The sequence below is a fragment of the Agelaius phoeniceus genome, chromosome 4 (genome assembly GCF_051311805.1).
Source record: "Agelaius phoeniceus isolate bAgePho1 chromosome 4, bAgePho1.hap1, whole genome shotgun sequence".
NCBI lineage: Eukaryota > Metazoa > Chordata > Aves > Passeriformes > Icteridae > Agelaius > Agelaius phoeniceus.
In genome coordinates this window covers 52,062,332-52,083,044 of record NC_135268.1, presented here as the reverse complement: position 1 = coordinate 52,083,044, position 20,713 = coordinate 52,062,332, and positions in this window count along the sequence as shown.

The following is a 20,713-nucleotide window of genomic DNA, read 5'->3' as shown; positions in this document are numbered from 1 at the left end:
GGGAAGCTACATTATGTTTTCTGTGTTTATGATGGGCACTATTTTCCACTCACTGGACTTCCTATGTCTGTCAGACACAGACACATTGGTTTAACCTGTGTGTTGTACTCATACCCGGCCTTGAGCATCAGTAGGTCAATGGGAGACCTCCCTCTAGGCTTCACAAGGGATCTGGCCCTCTCTTTCCCTTGTGCACAAACGGTGTGGTGTGTCTAAGCCTCGGGGCTTAGCCTTGAGAAGAGCTCCTGAGGCTGCAGATGTGTGCACAACCCGTCCCACAGGCATAATTTGAGAAAACCCTTGCTCAAGCTTGGTCTCAGCCTTAATGCACTAGGTGGTAGAGCATTTTTCTGCCTCAAAACAATTTCACTCCAGTGGCCTGAACAACACAGGGTTCTGAAGAAATTTCAATGCCCTTCTCAAAGTACAGTTGTCCTATCCCTCTTCTCATATAAATCCTTACACTGCTCACAAAGAAGGAGAGTGGCAAGCCAGGACAGAGAATCCCACAGAAGAGACACCACTAAGATCTACTTCATGCACTACTAAAATACTCATAACTTAGAACAAGTGTCAAATGGTAGACTAAGATGGAAGAATATATATGTTTTTACTGTAACATGCTTAGCAAATTCTTTTGGAAGAGTGAACACTGTAAATTAGTTATATGTTACCACTATGGCTCTGCTGTGCCTACCACCAATTGTCAAAATACACTTATGTTCTCCTTTTAATTCTGACACATTTTCCATTGAAGCAAATGGAACTTTTTCCATTGCTTTGACTCTGTAAAACGCCTTCTGAATAAAAACCACATAACTGTTACAGCTATTTAATAAGTAACTACCATATACAATTTTATAACTATAGTTTATAGTTATACAGTAATAACTAGATACCTATATAAAGTAGTTAACTACAAAGTTAAATAGCAGTTGTAGCTCACTTTAGCATGAAAAGGAGTATTAAAATTTTACTGGATTGATTTAACATTTGCTAGTGGGTTTGCTAGAATGATTTACATGCACTGCCTGTCTCTTCTCTTAGCTGTGCTCAGAAATTAGGTACAGGCTGAATAACACAGAGATTAACACATAAGATTGAACCAATCTGTGAGTTTTGTGGTCTGTCTTGAACAGGAAGCAAGGAGACAAAGGTGTTTTGCTAATCCATAACTGTTTCAATGCTGAGGGCCACTTCTTCATGCTTTGCAAGCACTGAAGAAATCTCCAGAGCACACACAGTTCAGCCTCTCCACTGGAGCAGAATCCAGAATCCATGTGTGACAGATGTTGGTCTAATCAGCTCTTACAAACCCCCAGTGAAGATTAGCAACACAGCCTGCCTCTTGCTTTGCCACTAGATAATTTTTTTTTAATATATAATTTAAATCTTCTTCTCTGCAAATTAGACTCTTTGTTTCATACACATCCCAGTGGGCATGTTGAACATTTAGTTACTCACTGATCTTTTTAAAACAATTTTTAAGCAGTACCAATGTTTTTCCTCTTCCCAACACCTTATGCTGATTTACACAAGTTGAGCAGCTGGCCTACAGTTTTAAAAGACCTGTTCTGCCAGCATCAGGCACTTCAGGGGAATGATGACAGCAAATCAAGATTTATGTTTTTCCATTCAATTGTTTTGTGATTTTAATGTGATTATTTTCATAGTGACAGTAAGGCTTTGTGAGCTTACAGCTCTGATGGTAACCTGTACAAACCAACTAAGGATGGATTCTGTCCTCCAAGGACAGACAGCAAGATGGGTTTTGCAATCTCAGATAACATACCAGGTCATTTTTGTATGATGTTCTCAGTTTTGCTCCCTCTAACAGAGTTAAATTCACTTTAAAAGCAAGGAAGGGAGAATGAGAATTAGAACTTTGTTTTCTCCTAGACAGCTTTCAGAAGAAGGTGACTGAAGTTTTTAGCATCATACAACAGAATTTTTAATTCCAGCCAAGATGTCAAGTGAGATGTTTTGCCCTCAAGAATGGGCTACTCTGTTTCTTACAGAGGCCTGATGCATTTATTTAATGTCAGTGGTCATTCTGTAGGAAATTCCTGCAAGCTTCTTGGTATGGCATGGAAAGGGACTGCTCTAGTCTAAGAGATAATGGAAAAAACCCAAACCCACTAATATCAGCTTGGAAATCAATGCTCCTAGGAATTCTGTTCACAGAGAAAACAAGACATCAGCTAGTTATATTGTCTTCTCAATGGCTCAGAGATTTATCTTGAACTCATTACCAGAAATGAGTCAAGACTGGGTAGCCTAGATAATTGAGTGAAAATTGTGTGACCCAGATTAGCATCCACCACACCTCCTGACTCTTGGCATAATTTGACCCATATGGGAAAAAATGATGTTTCTGGACCTCACAGGGAAGGGGAAGAATGTAAATTAAAAAAGAAAAATCAGAAAATAGCATCAGAATAAAATCCTTTTGATATACTAAGAATTTCAAAGGACAAAACAAAATGTGCTGCTCTCTTCTGGCCTGGCATCTCTTGTCCTGAAAAAAATAAGCCTCACAGCCTTTCTAGGCACTGGTACATGGAACTGCTTTTGAGGCAAGCATAAGGGGTAATTTGTAAGAAAGCAGTTGTATAAATTTTACAGTGACCTTGCCACTAGTTGGTGTGTGGGTGATGATAGCATGAAACTGACTGACAAAGAAGCTGACAAGGGAAGAGTGCAAAAAAGCAAAACCTAAGAAGCTGATCCCTGAGCAGGTGCTAACCTAGGGAGGATTAAATGAAGCAGACTTTTCTTGGACTGCCTGGGCAGATAATTTGCCCTAGGAATCAAAGAGTGAGCAGAATAATCCAATAAAATAGGTTTACTTCCTGAGTATTGTAAGGAAAAAGACAGGAATGTTTTGCTTAGGGTAAACCGAAACAATGTGTGGAAGACAAATTTGAAAGTAGACAACCAGTGCTTGATTTTTCTTTGAATCAGATGTGCCAGCCAGAGACTGGAAATTGTCTCTAAAATCAGGGTGAATTTCTATGCACATTCAGTGCTTCTTGTGGACACATTCTTCCTCAGACTATGGTTGGGGTCATAGCCAGCACTCAGGGTGTCAGTGCCACACAGAAGCTCCACAACAACAGCTGAAGACTTAGATCAAGTACTATGAAAACTTTGAGGGAATTCAGGGCCTGAGAGTAATGGAAGAACCAAATAGTAAAGCAAAGAATAAAGCTTGTACTGGAAGAGACTTAAGCAAGGGGAAGCAAAATGTGCTTGACGAATATCAGGTTGACAGCCAGGGATTTTGTTGAAACTGTTGAGCTAGAGTTGAAGGCCACAGCAGAATGGAGAGGGAAGCCAAATTAGTGAGATGGGGTCTGTGAATGAAAATAAAAGTCACTGAGAGGAAGAGAAGGAGGAGAGCCAGAAGGTAAGGCAAGGGATTGCTGAGGCTGGGTGGTATCAGCTGTGATGTACATCAAAGCAATACACAGTAAGAAGAAAAGTCAGAGGGAAGATATGAAACAAAATAACAAAAGGGAGCAGAAGGGGGCAGCTACAGGGGGAGCAACCATCGTTTTTCAGCTTTTTTCCTCTACACAGTTCAGTTTGCCTCCTGTGTAGAAGAATTTATCACTGAAATTTATCCTCAGTGTTTCATGTCACTGTGGCTCAATTTGTGATATTTTTTCACAAACAGCAACTTTGGTAAATGCTCCCTTAACACTGTTCTGTGTTAAGGGATTGCTGAGGTCCTTCACAACATGAAGCAGAGTGGTAAAAGCCAGATAACTGCTGTGCAAGCAGGGTGGAGTCACCAAGCAGTGTTGTTATTGCATGGCAACTCACAATGTGAAGCTGTTGAAAATTAATCATGTTTTAGTAGCAACACTGTGCTACTTTTCCTGATACTAAATGCCCTCTGACATGCCCAATTTACTGGGGATGACAAACAAAAGCTTGTGGCCAGTTGTTGTTCTGGCACAGAAAAGAATTTAAAAATGCAAGTTTATAAATTTTGTCATTATAATTGTGTAAATTACATTCCTGATCCCATCAGATGCCTCCCCTCCTGGTGCCAGGCTCCCAGTTTCCAAGTCCCCTGCCACAGAGCCCCATGACTCTTCCAGTCTCCACTTCCCTGCAGTCAGATGTAATTATCACAGTCCTGACTAAACTTCAGTTCTTCTGCCTCCACCAGCACAATGGTGTCCATCAGCAAACAGCCTTGCAAAAGCAGAGCCTGATCTTCTCAAAACAAAGGCAAGACAGTGGAAAAGGCCCCACAACAAAAGTTATCTATACAAGTTTGTCTGTCTGCCTCCCACTCAGGCTGACTGTGATGGCTCCTTCCCTGACTCCAGAACCTCTCCCCACACTGTCCTGTGCCCAGTGGCAGCTTCTGGCCACTGACTGCATCTTCTTGGGAACAGCTTCTTAACTGTTTGCTGATCTCTGGATTTGCAAGTATCACAAGCAAAGAAAAGCCTTGAGTTTTTCACTGAGCAGAATATAAGATGCTCAGATGGAGCAGCTTGTCAGTGCCTGCCAAGATATTGTTGTCTGCAGAGTCAGTGTACAGACTGGCAAGTTTTGGTCTTCCAATAATCTCACTTAATTAGACCACTGCTGGCTAGTCAGGAAGCACTCTCCCCTCTAGAAGTCAGATTAACGTTTTCAAGGGTACATTTAAATTGCAGAGAACATGATGCAGAGATCCCCAGGCTAGCACTGAGCTGATCTGGCAAGTCCACATAGCACAGCAAATGTGCAGATATGCCAAGTGGGACTGCAAGGCAGAATAATCATGTTCAGCTGGCACAGAACTCAGGGCTACATGGTGGCTGGCTCAGTGCTGGCCTGTAAGCAGCCTTTGCACTGTGTTTCCCAGCTCTTCAAGCTCTGGGAATAAATTGTACTGCACCAGCACAGACACCTTTGTGCACACCCTAAATAGCTGATCAGAGTCTATTACATAGCAACTCCACTCCATCCCAACCTCTCTCTTATAATTACTAAGAAGTCATCATGCAGTATGATCTATTTGACCTCCACTTGGTTACACTCCTCATGTGAGACACTTAAAATCTCTTAACCTCTAATTTTGTGCATTGATTTTTCTAAGCCTAACATTGAGAAAGTCTTATAACACTAGCCCTTCAATGTCTGCATTTATCCTTACCCCTTTCTTTCTTCTAATATAGCCCAATACCTCTTTAACAGACGGTTACCAAAAAAGAAATCTTTTATTCAGATAAAATTAAAATCTGGTACTAGACATGAATGAGTAACAGCTTTGGCATCAACCTAGATTAGTAACCCTAAATCCAAGAAACTATTCCTTCTAGCAGGTTCTAGCAGAGCAAGGAACAGGAAACATGAGAAAATTTGCCATCTTGCAAAGTTTTTGTAGCACTGACTGTGTTCTTGAAAAGCAGCCAGCAATCCATACTATGCACTTGTAAATGTTCTGCAGCTACTCTCTTAATAACTCAAGGATGATGGATGAGTGTAAGGTTGGGCAGCTTTGTTTGATACCCTAGGGGAGAGAGAGGGAGGGAGAGAAACAAGTATCAGCAAATAGATTGTGCAACAGACAAATAAAAAGAATTACACAATACACTATATTTTAAATAAGCCTTCTGGAATGTTGTCATTTTCAGCAATTGATGTTGCTCAGAATAAATTATCAGCTAATGCTACCAAAAATTTCATTTCAAGGGAGACAAATGGGTCCAAAGCATTGCCCCCAATAGTGCTTAAAAGAGTGTCAACAATGCAGAGCACTACTTACAACATGTTACATTTTCTAAAAAGAGATAGTCCCTTATTTCAGCCTTTTAGCCCCTTTAGGGCTTTAGCAGCAATTCAGAAAAATGGGCCCAAAGGTGAGGTGGAGGGGTGTCTTGAGGTCTTCTCACACCTCAGAGGCAGTTTGGAGTCACTTTTGTTAATTGCTTAATTCTGTGATTTTTCAAACCCCTAGAAGATACAGAGCAGAAAGTTTTGTGCCCCAAATTTTCACAACAGGTGAGAAACACAGCCACTACTGTCAGTAGGCTTAAATCTGATAGAAATGGGGACTGCCCCTCTTCTTGGTAAATGCTGACTTTGTTAAGATTGTGAAAGTTCATTTAAATTTGTTATGAATCCTTCTAGTGAATATTTATAAATAATTTTCTCCTTGAAGAAAAAGACTTAACAGTTCTTTCTTTTCCTTCAACTCTTGTAACTTCTGATCTGTCCTTCTTTCCACTCCCTCTCCTTGAACTGAAGCATCTTTCTCATTTTACGATCGCCAGAGCACAACATGGAAATAATGAAAACAACTCTAGTATTAATTGAAGTTATGAAAGCATGCATTTTGGAATTAGGAATTTGTGGAAGAAGTATGGGAATTGTAATTATTTCAGATCTAGTGCATATGTGCAAACCAGCAGAAGTTTGCAAAAAGAATATGGTGATGCAAGGTAAAGCACAGACCACTGGTTTTGTCAAGCAAACCTCCAGTGGGAAGGTGAGCACCTACAAGTGCTTTTGATGTTTGGGCTGGGCTCAGTGTTTCACATAATTAATGCACTTTTTTCAAAAGCAGCAAACATTGTATTCATGTCTTGATGAAGAAGCAGCACAATAGCATGTGCCAAGGGTACTACAACACACACTTAATGAAATCAACATCAAAATGCCTCTTGACCTCAGCTGTGACATCAGCAGCCTTTGTGTATATGAGAACAGCTGTCTGAAGTTGACTCGCAATGGAAGAGAAGGTTCTGAAAAATGGAGGAAAACATTTTTAAGGGCTTGTAGCCACTGTGCAGCTAGTGGTAATGGTATTGAAGCACACTATTGGCTAAGTCAGTCTTTAATCTGGTTGCAGCTCTGAACTCCAACTGACATTATTCACACAGAGCAGCTTCTGCAGAAAATGTTTGCCAGACTCTCTTCCTACAAGAAAACTCCATCTGACACAGGTGGCTATGAATGAATCTGACCTGTTCCCTACTCATAGGTCATCTATGGCATTTCAAGCATCCTTGAGGCTCCTTGCCTTTGATTCCCTTCATGGCCACTACAAAAGATCACAGCAAGTTGCAGAGTGAAGACTACAATCAGCTTCAGTGCTCTCAGACACAGTTCTCTGAGGTACAGAAATCACTGTGGTTACGAAAAAGATATTTAGGGCAGAAGTAGAACTGTTTTTTAGAGCCCTGATTCTGAAGAGTAAACTTCCAATAAGTTGAAGACCACCACAAACCACAGAAATTCCTGTTCCAACTGTATTTGACCTTGTCTAACAATAATAAAAAGTGCTGGTATCCCACCAAGAGAGAGTGCTGCAGAAGACTCACCACCACGGCAAAGCACACTGCTGAGACTCAGTGGAAGATCAGGCTGTATGTGTGAACAGCAAATATCCTGAAGGGGCCAATAAGAATATGAAAGTATCCTTTAAATCTACAAGCTTTGAATGAGAAAAGTACAGTGCTGTCCTTCCTAGAGAATTCCAGCTAGTGTGCTACTTCTGCTGTTCACCAGCTTCAGCTACCCATGAGGGAAATCACTATTGGCTGAGGAAGGACTTAAAAAGTTATACCACATTTGTCCTACTTGAAGCATAGTTTTTATAATACTGACAGATAAAAGGATTTATATTATAGTGCATTGGTCACACCTAAATGACAACTATTTTTACACTTATTTTTTCCAGCTATGCAGCTCAAGAGTAGAGGGCAAGACTCACATCTACTTTTTGGGGTATGGAAGCTGAAAGGATTAGGCAAAATGTTGTCAGACAACTTAAGTAAGAGCCTTAATATATATCCATATGCTTTCTGCTAAATACCCAATTAAAGGCTGGGTGAATTTGAGTCTAGAAGGCAGGGATTCCTCAGTCCTATAGCATATTTAATTAATTCCTCATTACCATCATATTGAATATTATAGCACCAAGTAATCCAGTAATTACAGTTTTCCTTTTCAAATCTGGAGTTCATTGATGCAGTTGACAATTGATTGCAGCTTGATGCAGCAAAACAACCCCAAGATTTCTCAAGAGCAAAATAACTTACATTTATGTCTTTATTTGTAAATGCACTTCTGAAAGACATCATGTGAATTGTATTTAGTAAGATCCTTATGGAGCTTTTACTACCTCAGCATTAAAAAACAGAGAATCCTACTTGAGCAGTAATAATGTCATCTCTTTCTTTCTAAGGAAGCCTGTTTGACTTGATAAAACATGAATTGTCAAATGTATGGCAGGCACAGGTGACTTGGGAGATAACACAGTACAAGTAGTCATAAGGTCTGAAACTCAGGGAACTACCAGAAATTCCCATACAACTTTTATTCTTACGCTATATTTCTTGTAAATTTCTTCATTCAATATACAAATATTTCTAGAAATGCTAAAATCATGAGAACAATCTTACTTTTGCAATTTTTTTTACCTTGTATGTCATTATCTTCCCACTTTTTTTTTGACAACTGTAGCTAGTCTAAGATAGTTGTTGTGTATATGACTACATAGTGACTTGTGTTGATATTCTTGGAGACTTCTAACATAATAAAAAATGCATAATAATAATAATAATTAATATCTACCTGTCAGATATGGCTTCTTCAGTGAAGAACTAAAATCAAAATTATGACTTTGGAGGAAGTTTGCCAAAACTAAAATAAAAGCTAGAAATACACTCATCTGTAACCAGGTCAACTTATCTCATAGCACTTGTTGTAAAAGCATGAATGACATAATGGTCCCTGGGTAATTCTGTGATGGCCAACTTTTTATATGCAAACATTGCAAAGAGCCTTGCAAACAATCAGGATTAATTCATAGTTCCCAGTAGTACTGACTGTACTCCATGGGGCAGGTCTGGCCAACCCCTCCATGTCGCTCCTGAAGGGACACCTGGCTGCGGCCTGAGGGTGCATTAGGGCAAGCCCTGGGGGATCACCACCTCCCTCAGGGCCTGGCTTACTGGAGGAAACCCCCAAAACAGTCAGAAGGGGAGATGCAGCAGGTCACTGTGGAGCACAGCCAGTCTGTAGTGAGCTACTGATGGCTACACAGTAGTTGAGCCCACAGGAGCAGCATGAACCAAATCAGCAGTTCTCAGGACAATGCTATGATTTGGGTTTAGTGAGGAAAGTGCTGATGACAGAGGCATAACAGAGGCATCCATGGTAATCCAAATAAAGAACTACATGGGGTTTTTCTTTAGGGTTTGGGTTTTTTTTAAATATATCAGTATGCATACAGAAAGGATGGATTGTTTGGAAATTGTTTAATTTCTCTAGAGGGATGGAGATCCCAGAAATTTTATTCCTTCAGCTGATGCTGATAGACAATCCTGGATGCTCAGTACCTTTCAAAATCTGGTCACAGACATGAGATAGATTAGGGCCTAATTTTCAGTTATCTTTTTTAAAAAGGATCTGGGTTACAGTCTTGAGAAGTAGAATACTTGTAAGAAGTTTGTATCATCTTTCTGCTCTGTATAATAAAGTGGCATGTGGTATTTTCTGTAGGTGCACACATTCACTTTACAGCCAATCTGAAACATGTTCACATCATATAATACTCAGTGATGTTTCTGCCCTCTTTGAATGAGTTTAGGAAATTATGCCCAAGTCCATGGATGCATGTAGGTGTCTGATGACCAGTGCAATCAGTGGGAGCTGGGTGTTTAACTATCTTCACATACCCAGGATGGAATGGTGGAAAACAGACTGTTGATACAACTTTGTACAGCTATCAAGGGCAATGCCAAAAGCAGTGACTGCTGTGAGCAGCAAGGCTGGGACCCTGCTCAGAAGTGCTGCAAGTCACAGTGTGGATACAGCAAGGAGGAAAGGGCACCCCTCACCTGCTGGGATCCACCTCCTAGAAGCCAACATGGCCACAGCTCTCAGTCTCCACAGGACATTCACAAAAGCAAACCTGCACCAGCACGTAGCCAGAGGAGCCTCACCACGCCCAAACACGCCAGGACAGCTGCACACACCGCCCAGGTGTATCACAGAGCCCATTCTTCTCCATTACCACGTGGGATCAGGCCCTGCTTCTGCTTGAAGCTGCCCATATTCTTGTATGGGCCTGTACTTCACCAATGTTAATGCACAAACCTGTGCATGAATTATTCAAAGGTATCTGTAAAATTAGTTTTGAAAACTGTAAAATACTGATCTGATGACAGGCTGGTCATATCTCCTATAGTTTCATTACTTCAAATGAACCTGAAGAATCAGGGAATGTTTTGCTTTAGTTTCTCATTGAATCAATGAAAAAGAAACATGTTCTTCCTGATGCTTCACCTGTGAGTGATCAGGTCTGCAGGCAGCACTTCAGCCATCTTCCTGAGCTACAGAAGGGCAGACAGTGGCCAAGGAGGCAACACTTGGGCACTGCCCCTGATAAGGTCAACAGACCTGCCCTCTAGCATCGGTACTTGGATCAGCCTGGGTGCCTTTCTCATTTAAGTCCCAGTTCTGCCACTGCCAAGTTAACAAGAGTTTGTCATGGGGCATGTTCAGGCTTCCAACACATTAGGAATAATGCTAATGATATTATATGTTTTGTCTGCAGTAGGGTCTGGTGCTTAGAAAATAAACATCTTGGCTTTGTCTCAATGTTTATCTTCAATAAATACCTCAGCTTTGTCTCAACAATTATCTCTCCACAGCAGACCATTATCCAGTAGCAACATATAATTCATTTAACACTACTGTTTAAAATATATCCTCTTTGTGCTGCAGAGAAAGGAGCCGTATGTGGGAAATATCAGGGGCCTCATGTATTCCTGGAATTAAAACAGAAATTAAGTCATTTGAGCTATTTTTTATCCTCTCAGCTTTTGTTTTTCCGTTTCTTGTTTTGCACAATACAAGCTCTCTCCGGCTCATGAGGAGATTGCAATTGGAGCAATCTGGAAGGCTTCCAAGGAAAGCATATTTTAGGGTAGTCCTGTGCCAGGGGCTATTGCAGGTGATAATAACTGATAAAGGTCCAACATATCACCGGAATCTGTTCAAACTGATGACAGGGATTTAGGAACAGGCGGGCGTTGGGCTTCTTTGTATCCTCTAAGGAAAAGGTGTGAGAAGTTCCTGGTGATAATTGTTAAATATTAACATCATGTTGACGTTTCAATCTGATTGCATGCAAGTCAGCAAGACACCTAGAAGTTAGCAGAGCATTTAAAGGAAAAAATTTCTCAGTAATTCTGGGGGCTGTAGGGGCACTGTGGAAGGAGACCCTGTCATAACTGCAGTGTTCAGTGCAAGCAGCTCAGGCAGCAGCATCTGTGAGAAAACAGCCCTCTATTGCACATCAGTCTTTTTGTTGTCTGCATTCTGTACTCAGCCAAATATGCCGTTAGCACTTAGCAAATATGCAGTAGGGTGGAGGATCTATTCTCCTGTGCATCACTACAAGCCCAGAGAAACTCTGTTAAGGCAGCAGAAGTAAATGAGATCACAACCTGACTTGTGTTCATGACCAGTTAAACTTTAACAAAGACCTGAAATAGTAGGACCACTCTGAGGTAAAAGGTTGAAGTGATGAAAAGCGGCTGAAGAGGAATGGATGGTGAAAAACCTGAACAAGTAGAGCCCTAGTGTGGATGGAAACAATATTTAACATCTGCAGTCAAAATCACCATGGCCAGATCCTATAAAGAATACAGGTGTTTGGGTGCGGTGGAGAAAGGAGAAGGAATGCTCAAACTGTTTGAGGCACTTGCAACCAAGCCTGGTATTTCCCATACATGTTTGGTACCTCACTATCAAACCTCAGCATTCCTGGGCTTCTGTACAGCCCACACTCACCACCATCTCATGCTCAGCTGAGTGGAAACTCCAGACTAGGAATCCTAGCATAAAGGTCTCTTGAAGGGTTGTCTAGTCAATGCACTCTGAATACACCTCAGCATTGAATTTCATGCAGAACACCACACACAGAGTCCTGTGCCCTGCAGGGGACTCCAATTATCTTCTACACTAACCAACAGTTCACTTTTATCAGCTTTGGCACTTAATTCTGGTGGCACAACCCACACAAGCAGACAGCATCCCCTGGTGCAAAAAGCTGCCTCCACCCTCATCCATCACCAGGCACCAGTGCTGCAGCCAGAGCTGTGGAGATGGGGATGCAGGCTGCTCTCTAGTCTGCATTAGGAGGAGCATCAGGAGGTTTCATGTGGTAATTTAGAAAGGCTCCCTACAGGAACAGTTCTAGTGGTACTCTCCATCTCTTCCAAGAAAAATCAGCCACCAGGGCTGACATTAGCCCACCAGCTACTGGTGTAGCTAGCCATGCCTAGCAGGTCTGGCACTTGCTCATTCATGAGGAGAGATGAGCTAGAGGTTCTCCTCCAGAGCTCTGTTATCTCTGCTAGGCAAACAAAATTAAAGTAAGTCTAAGATACAAGACTCAGCCTTGTGCCTCAGGAGCACTGGTGGGATGGAGGGGAATCTTTGTTTCTATTCCTCAAAAGTATTTTATCTGAAGTCTCTGGATAACTCAGTGGGCATGGACACACCCAAATTCACATGAAATGATAAGCAGTTAATAAAGAAGAAATCAGATCCCTGAGTAGCAGCAATGTGACACGCTTGGAAAACTTCACATAGACAACAAATTTTTGGTATGAACTTCAGTGCAGTCAAAAGTAATGTCATTCATTAGAGGAAAATCTTTCAGGTCATCCTCACAGGTTAATGGAGCCCTGAGAAGCAGTGAGTCTGCAGGGAGGACAGGGCAGATAACCCAACAGGAGGAAATGTTTGCTTCAACAGAAGGAATCCTTGAGTGTATGAACCTGGCAACTCTGGATGCCATGGACAAAGCCTGTCTCAGTCTAAAAGTGCTCTGGTTTTGAACATGCAAGTCAAGAGATTTCAGATGAGAGTTCACTGAATGACTGAGGACTGGAAAATGTGTCTTACAGCAAGAGTTTCCCCAAGGTGAAGCTCTTCATTAGAGCAAAGGGAAAGGCTTGTGTAGGTGTAATTTAGGAATACCTGTATTTGAAGCAACATTTTGGAGTGGGCTCTCACACACATCTGTCTAGACAATCTGCCCTAGAAATAAGGCATGTGGTTTCAGCAGAGAGGAGAAATTAACTGCTGGAACAACTTACATGGAGCAAAGGGTAGATTCTTTATCACTGTGCATAATTTAATTAAACTTGGCTGGTTTATGCAAAGAAAATCAATAGTTCAAACAGGAACAAATGCTGGGAAACCCTTTGATCCATGTTATGCAGAAGGACATGTGAGATGATTAATTCTGGATATCAGTCAATGAAAAGTGGGTCATGCTGTGCTCTGCTGCCCCTTCACTCTCCATCCCTCAGCACCAGGTCTGTGAGCAGTGGAAGCCAAGTGAAGCATCTCCAGCAATGCCTTCTTCCACCCTGAGACAGGGAATCCAGGACCAGCAAGAGTGGGAGAGATAGGCAAGAAGATTTCAGTGCAGGAACTGAGCTTGGAAATTCAGGAATTAATACCATGTTTTTCTTGGGTTGCATAACTAATTGTTGAGCAAGAGAAGAGTGCAGATGTGGGCTGGTGGGATCTACAATAAATTAATTAGAAATTAAGAGTCTGAGGGCCAGCTGGAAACTTCCTACTCTCAGGAGGCCAAACAGAGTTTTACAGAAGAGGGTATCACTCTCTGTCCATCCAGAAGAACTGGCAACACACATTGTCTGCCTTTCTCTCTTACACACACAAGAAAAAAAATTACTTTTTAAAAAACTTCATGATATTAAAATCATTGCCATGATTAGGCCAGTGCAGTTTTCTTCACTTCTAAGGTTTAGAGTCCCGTGTGAGAGCCAAACCCTACAGTGATCCCATCTGACCAACCTTGAGAGTGTTGTCTCATGCCTTTGTGAATGCATCCACCGAGGATGTTGCAGTGACCTCTCTTGGTAAGCTCTGTGTGTGTGTATGTGTGTGTGTGTGTGTGTGTGTGTGTGTGCTTCTTCTCAAGCTACTCTTTGCATATCTTCCAGGAGATGAAAAAGAAAAATGAGCTCAAAACCAGTGCAAATTGCCTAGAAGGTAATCAGAATATTACTATTCCTTACAAATAATTTAAAAAACCCTCTGCCCATTTTCATGGCATTAACACAGCACTAGCATAATGGTTCAGCCAACAAAATTTGTCAAGGAGCCAGTCCAGATTAAACAAAATATTTGATCCCTGACTACCCAAATCTCCTGTTTCTTTAAAGAAGCTTCATTTGTGTCATCTTCAGTACATAAGTCTCCTTTGACAACAATATTACAAATCCCAGTACAAAATTAAGATACAACCCTACACAAGCTGTGAAAGCTCGTCCCTGCATTTGCTCACTTCTCTGACCTCTCTGTTATTTATCCTCAGCATAAGATGTATTTCAGCCATTTGAATTTGCACTCCAGGCTTTATAAAGCTATCCTTCTCACCATCCCCACCCTGCCCTGGAGGAAATACTGTCTATAGGACATTCTGCAAGTCACCAGTAGTGTAGCAACATGCTGCTCCACCTTTATGCTGCTGGACAGGTAGATAAAGAACCCAGCCCACACTCCCATCTGGATAAAGAGAAGATTTAGAAAGGACAAGGAAGCACTGGCACATGTTGCCTGCAGCACTGGTGGAGTCTTTAAGAACTGGTTTGACTGGCATCTGTCAGGATGCAGGATACAGGCTAGTTCATTCTGTCTTCCAACACTACTTTTCTGAATCTAGGATGAAATTCTGCTCATGACAAACTGTCAAGAATATCTGCCTGTTCCCTGCAACCAGGGAAACAGAAGAGACACACTTTGGCAGCAGGCATTGAGGAAGGGGATTGCAAGTCACGTTGCAATCACCTTAGAAGAACATCTGACCCTTATCTACTACTGTCCAGATGGCACGGTCATTGGCATTGACGGACACTGGAATCTTCAAACCCCAAAATGGGCAGCAGCTTCCAGACTTTTATGACTTGCATTATTTTTAGCCGCTTACACAGTCCTCATGATTGATCTGCCTGGAGTGGCTCTGCTGCAAGCCCCGAGGGAGGTGAGAGGAAGGGGCTCATGGAGACGCACACTTCCATGGCTGATAAACTCACACGTGTTTTGAACCGTAAAATGGCAGCTCGTTGTGAAATCCTGCCGGAGCTTACCTTTTAAATGCCAAACAAGCACAGCATCAGCAGCACATAAAGAAATATTTGAAAGGCGCTGGCGGGAAGTCAAGAGAACGTGGCTAATGTTTCACCTGACCTCACCCCCTCGGCGGCCGGCTGTGCCCCGGCAGCCCTGCCCGTGTGACGAGAGCCTCCGAGCTCCGGCAGGCAGCTGCTCCCTGACTGCCCGCACTGTCTGCCCTGCTGGCAGCAGGACAAGGGAAACAAAGCGGCTGAAGCAGAAGGCAGCGGAGCTGAGGAGCGGCGCGGCCCGGAGCACAGCCCCGGCAGGGCGGCAGCCCCTCCCTCCCTCTCTCCCTCCCTCCCTCCCTCACGGCGGGGCCGGAGCGCGGCCTGTCCCGGGGCTCCCGGCCGCGGTCCCAGCCGCGCCCTCGGGAGGGGCCCGGCCGGGCACACACAGATGGATGCGGCTCTTTCCCGTCTGCCTGCCCTCATGGGGGAGCGGGGTGGGAAAAACTGGTCAGGCTCTGCCTTTCCTTTGGAAAAATCCACTCTCACTCCCCAGCCTCCAGCCGCCTGTCCTTTACATGCACCTAATTTGCCTCCTCTTTCAAACCCCTAAATATCTCCCCTTTAGCACAGAACAGTTTATTTTTCAATAATCTGTATTAAAAGTAATTATCCAGAGGCCTGTCCCAGCAGCCCAGCTCTGGAATTCTTGTTTTCTCTGAGTTATTCTTGTGTCCTTACTTTGTAATATTGTTACCCACCCCAGATACAAAAACCTGCTGTAAAGTCTGTTGCTATCACTGGCTGGCAGCTCAGGTTGAAAATGGAGCTGACAAGCATGATATGCCCAGAGAAACATTCTGTAAGCAGGAATTTGACTTACTGGATGTGAGCAGTGTTAATTATTGATTGATCATATTCTCCTCAGTTCAAGTGAGATTTGTAGAATTGTTATTTTACCTGCCTTAAATTGTAAACTGGTTAGTTTACACGTACTGGATCGTAGAGGCACAAAGCTTTTCAGAGGATTTAGAGAAAACTGTCTCTGTGTAGCATCAACCCAAGTGACAAAAGTGACAAAAATATTTCAGATCCTAAATAAAAAGAAGCAAGGCATTTTTTTTTTTACCAGGTGTTGATCAAAAGCTTGAGTTTAAGCCAAAAATCACCAGCAATATGGTCTCATGACATCAGCAGGAACATAGTGGCAAAGCAGTTGCCCAATGGCAGCAAAATAGAAATACAGACCAGAGACTGTTAGGAGACTAAAGCCAAATGTGATTCTTCTTGCAAAAAACATGTGAACTGACAGGAAGAAAAAGATCTAAAAATTAATATTCAGTTTGGCCAAAATCAGATACAGAATTAAAATCAACCTAATTTTTGAAGGTTTGGATTTGTTTGCTTATTTACTTACTAGATTTCTTTTTGATCCAGCTGTTTTTCATTTTGGTTAGTTTCGTTTTGAGGCAAAAGTGATGAAACACTACTAGAAGGGAAGTTCTTGTGGTTTTTTCAGGGGCATCCAGAAGGAGAGTAATGGAAAATCAACAAAAGACAGGAAAGACTGGAAAGTGTGAGACTTTTCCCAAACTCTGCCTAGTTCTGCAGACTGATGGTATATCATAACAAACAGACTTTTCTTTGGGTTGTAGAGGGTGCATACAGACCTTGTGTAGGCACAGGGAGATGTTGTGATAAGGAGAAAAGGAGAAAAAATATTCAGGAACTGTCCCATCTCCAGGCAGGTACAGAACAAGCAGGACATGAGAAAAAGGCAGTGTGTAGAGACTGGCTCGTATCCTGAGAATAAAATTCCACTTCTTTTCCCATGCAAATTGTGGAAGTATTTTTGAATAATGGATGAAAATTATTTTTCCCCCTGCCCCCACCCACCCATGTGCAGCTGAACCCTCAATTTCATTGAGCATGCATATTCCTTCTGCCTGTGATGCCCATCATCTGCCACCACTCAGGTATGGCTCTGCTTTGTGATCTGTAATACATAAGCAGAGATGCAGGAAAAGCTCTTGCTTTTGATTTGCCTGACATTGTAAACTTCAGACAGAACTCAGCCTACAAAGCAAAGACTAAAAGTTTAACCATATTTCTTCTATCATTAATATTCATCAAGTGGCTACTGACCAGATCTTGAGCTGGATAAAGTCACCGTACCTTTAAATCTTTGAGGAGATGTTAGCCACTTTGGCTCTGGGCTTAACCCTGTAAGTGTCAAATGGATTACTTTACTTTTCTTTACAAAGAAAACTTTACTACTTTACTTTTCACTTTACAAATTGAACCCCCAATCATCTATGAGTTATTTCAGAATATTTGAAGTTGTTACAATGAAATTACTTGGATTTTTTTAATCAATGCAATTTAATATATTTTGCTTTTTAATCATTTCCTAGTCATTTGTTTCCTAGACTACTTGTTCAACTTAAGTATTCAGCAATCATTTTTAAGAGAAACAAAGTTTCTTAAAGATTCAATACTGTGTTCCATCTGCTATGGGTGGAAAAAGTCAAGAACATGATTTCTGAGGCCACCCAAAAAGTCATGGAGAAAAAGAAAAGGACAACTGGACTTGTGAACCTTCTTGTTGTTTTTGTATTGTGAGCTTTATTGGTACAGCTCAGAATCCAGCCATCTGAGGAGTTTACTGGGCTCTCGGGAAGAAAATATTTGTACTGCAGAGCAGTATGTTTCCAGCTTCCTATGCAAAGTTTAAGGCTATATTTCTTCCTCTGTGGATTTAATGGTCTATCAGAAATATAAGGACACATCTTAAAAAAAAAAAAATTATGTCTTTAATTGACCCTGAGATTATCTCAGTTGGTTAGAGCAGGGTGCTAATAACACCAAGGTTGTGAGCCCAATCCCAGTATAAGCCATCCACTTAAGAGTTGGACTTGATGATCCTTGTGGGTCCCTTTTAATTCAGAATATTTTATGATCTTCGTCCCTTTTTTAGGTTTTGGTACACATTTGTTTCAACTCTCTTTTGTTTCAAGTCAATGTACTAAATTTTTTTTCTGCACAGGCTACAAATGAACAGCTGGTTAAAAGATGTATTTAATTACCCTTCAGTCGAATTGCCATCTTTCCTATCATCCAGTACCAAGCAACACTGGACATTTTACTCTACTGAAGAATTTCCTGTCTTTATCAAGCCAGACTCCAGGCACACTTTTCAGCAGAGAAGAATTAAAAAGGGAGGACCCTGTGCAAAGGAGCCACAATTTATCAGTGTAAAACCTACAACAAATTAAAACAGTTTTCTCCGAGTAATTTTAGCTATCAGAGGAACTTCCACACTGTTTTGTCATGCTAGAGATACATTCCTAATTAATCATTGCATGCACATACACATGCCCCTGCACTTGATCAAATGAACAGCTCTTGATAGCTAAATCCTCATGCACCCTTTGCTCCCCAAACTTACAAGCGTTTCACAGGATGTTTAGACAGGAGGAAGGAGTGGAGGACACCAGAATGACAGTGCTTATGACAGTCTGGGGGCTGTGATTCTGTTTTGCAAAAGGGGATATTTCTCATTATTCTATCCACTGCTTTGCACTACAGTTGGGACAGAAAAGGAGAAAGCCCAGGCAAAGAGAAGGAAACAAGACAGAGGTGACTGCAATTACAGGTAGTCAAAAAACCCAGTTACATTCCATTCTTCTCCAGGGAAATGAGGCAGCATGAAGAGTGACCCTGCCCTTTTGGAGACTTTGAGCTTTCTGTAACTTTACAGGAGTTAGAGGAAATCTAGATTAGTAGTAGAAGCCCTTCCAGCCTCAGTCCCAGTCAGCTGTCAGGTTGTTTGGCCAGTGGAGCTTTCATTTAGATGATGAAGATATACACTGAAAATAGATATAAATAGGACAAGAGCTGTACGTTACACCAATTTTGGGTTATATTATTTTGCAATGAATCCACAGGAAATTCTTTGAGGCCTTGAACCACAAAGTACACAGCTCTGCTCTTTTGTTGGGAAGTGCCTCTTCATTGGTGCAGAATCAAATGCTGGATGTCTGGGCAGTCACCTCTTCCAAAGAAATTGCTTTTCCTGCAATGTGCAGACTGAAATCAATCCCTTTCTGTGCCTGCAGTTCTCCCTTACATCTGCAGATTGCAGTTGCACTGCAAAATGCATTCAGATCTACAGTTGCTTCTCCTAAGAATAAGCTTCTTCTCAAGGGCCATGAACTCTGTGCATGTTGAAATGTTTCTGTGGCCTGAACTGGATTGTTTAGCATATGAAAGATCCGCTGTACTAAAACCCAATGGTATTACTGGTATGGTGAGCTACTATGCCTTTTCTGTTGGTTTTGTCTTATTCTGTATCTGCAGATACAAAATTTATCTGCTATGCACTGTATGTGCCCTGATGACTGCAGTGCTGGCTGTATCTCGAGTGGAGACCTGCAGGCCAGGGAGAAGAGGCACATAAGAAATATCCTGGACAATACAGATGTGAGAAGTGTAGCCAGCAGTTCCAGAATAAGAATAAAGTCACGTTTAATTTTGTTTCTACATACAGCCGTGTGCAGGGACAATGGCTCTCTTTTTGTGACACATGTATCATCTGCAGAAATGAGCTGCAGGGGATGGGGAGTGCAGGCTGGGCAAGAGACAGGAACATTGCCAGAATTGCAGTTCTGGTCCCTGCCAGCTGGGATGCCTTCACGTGGGACGCAGGAGTGCATCCCTGCCCTTCCACCAACATTGGTACCCTTACAGCAGCTGGGTCCAAATAGGCACTCCCCAAACTTCAGCAAGCACCAGCTTGAGCAGTAAATTTCCAAAGCTCATCAGAAGCCCATCAGTTCACACAACTTTTAATATAAACATCCCTCTGTAGAATTGAATCAAGCAAAGATATAATTTTCTCTCATTTGTGACTTCTAAAAAATCATGTAAGTTTGGAAAAGCTATTTTAAGTTCTGGCAAATTAAGAACACAATCAACCACAGAAAGTCAGTCAGGAGACAAAATGTTTTTGGCTAATGAAAATATTTCAGCTAGATTCTGACTCCCTCACACATTTTGATTGTTTTGGATAGCATTAAAGGAAATTCTGAAGTAAAGTAATGGTGAACCAAAGGTACTGAAAAGAAATCAAAGTGACAATTTAGTTTTTAACGAAATACTTATTAAACATTCCTATATTACACAAGTGGTCTGCAGAATTTCCATGGGTTTGTAAACTGATTCATGGTTGGTAGAACAGCTCTCTCCATTTAAAGAGAGCTTTTTTCTTCATCTTCATTCATTCAGTTGCTGAGAGTTGAAACTATACAGAATGAAACAGGAAAGTCTGGGAACATGATTATTGAAAGATTGAAAAATTAGTTTTGGATGACCTTGTGCTTTCTTTTTTTCTTCTACTTTCTTCCACAGGAAAAGGCTTTTGTGAGAGCAACCCTCAGCTGTTCTGGTTCAGGGGAGTTTGGTGAATATTTTTGGTTTCAGTTTGCTGAGCATTAGGACTCCTGTCTTATTCTATTCTGAAATGAACTGAACAAGTCAAAGTGATTCTCATAACACTGAATCTGGGACTGAAATTATGTGACTTGTAA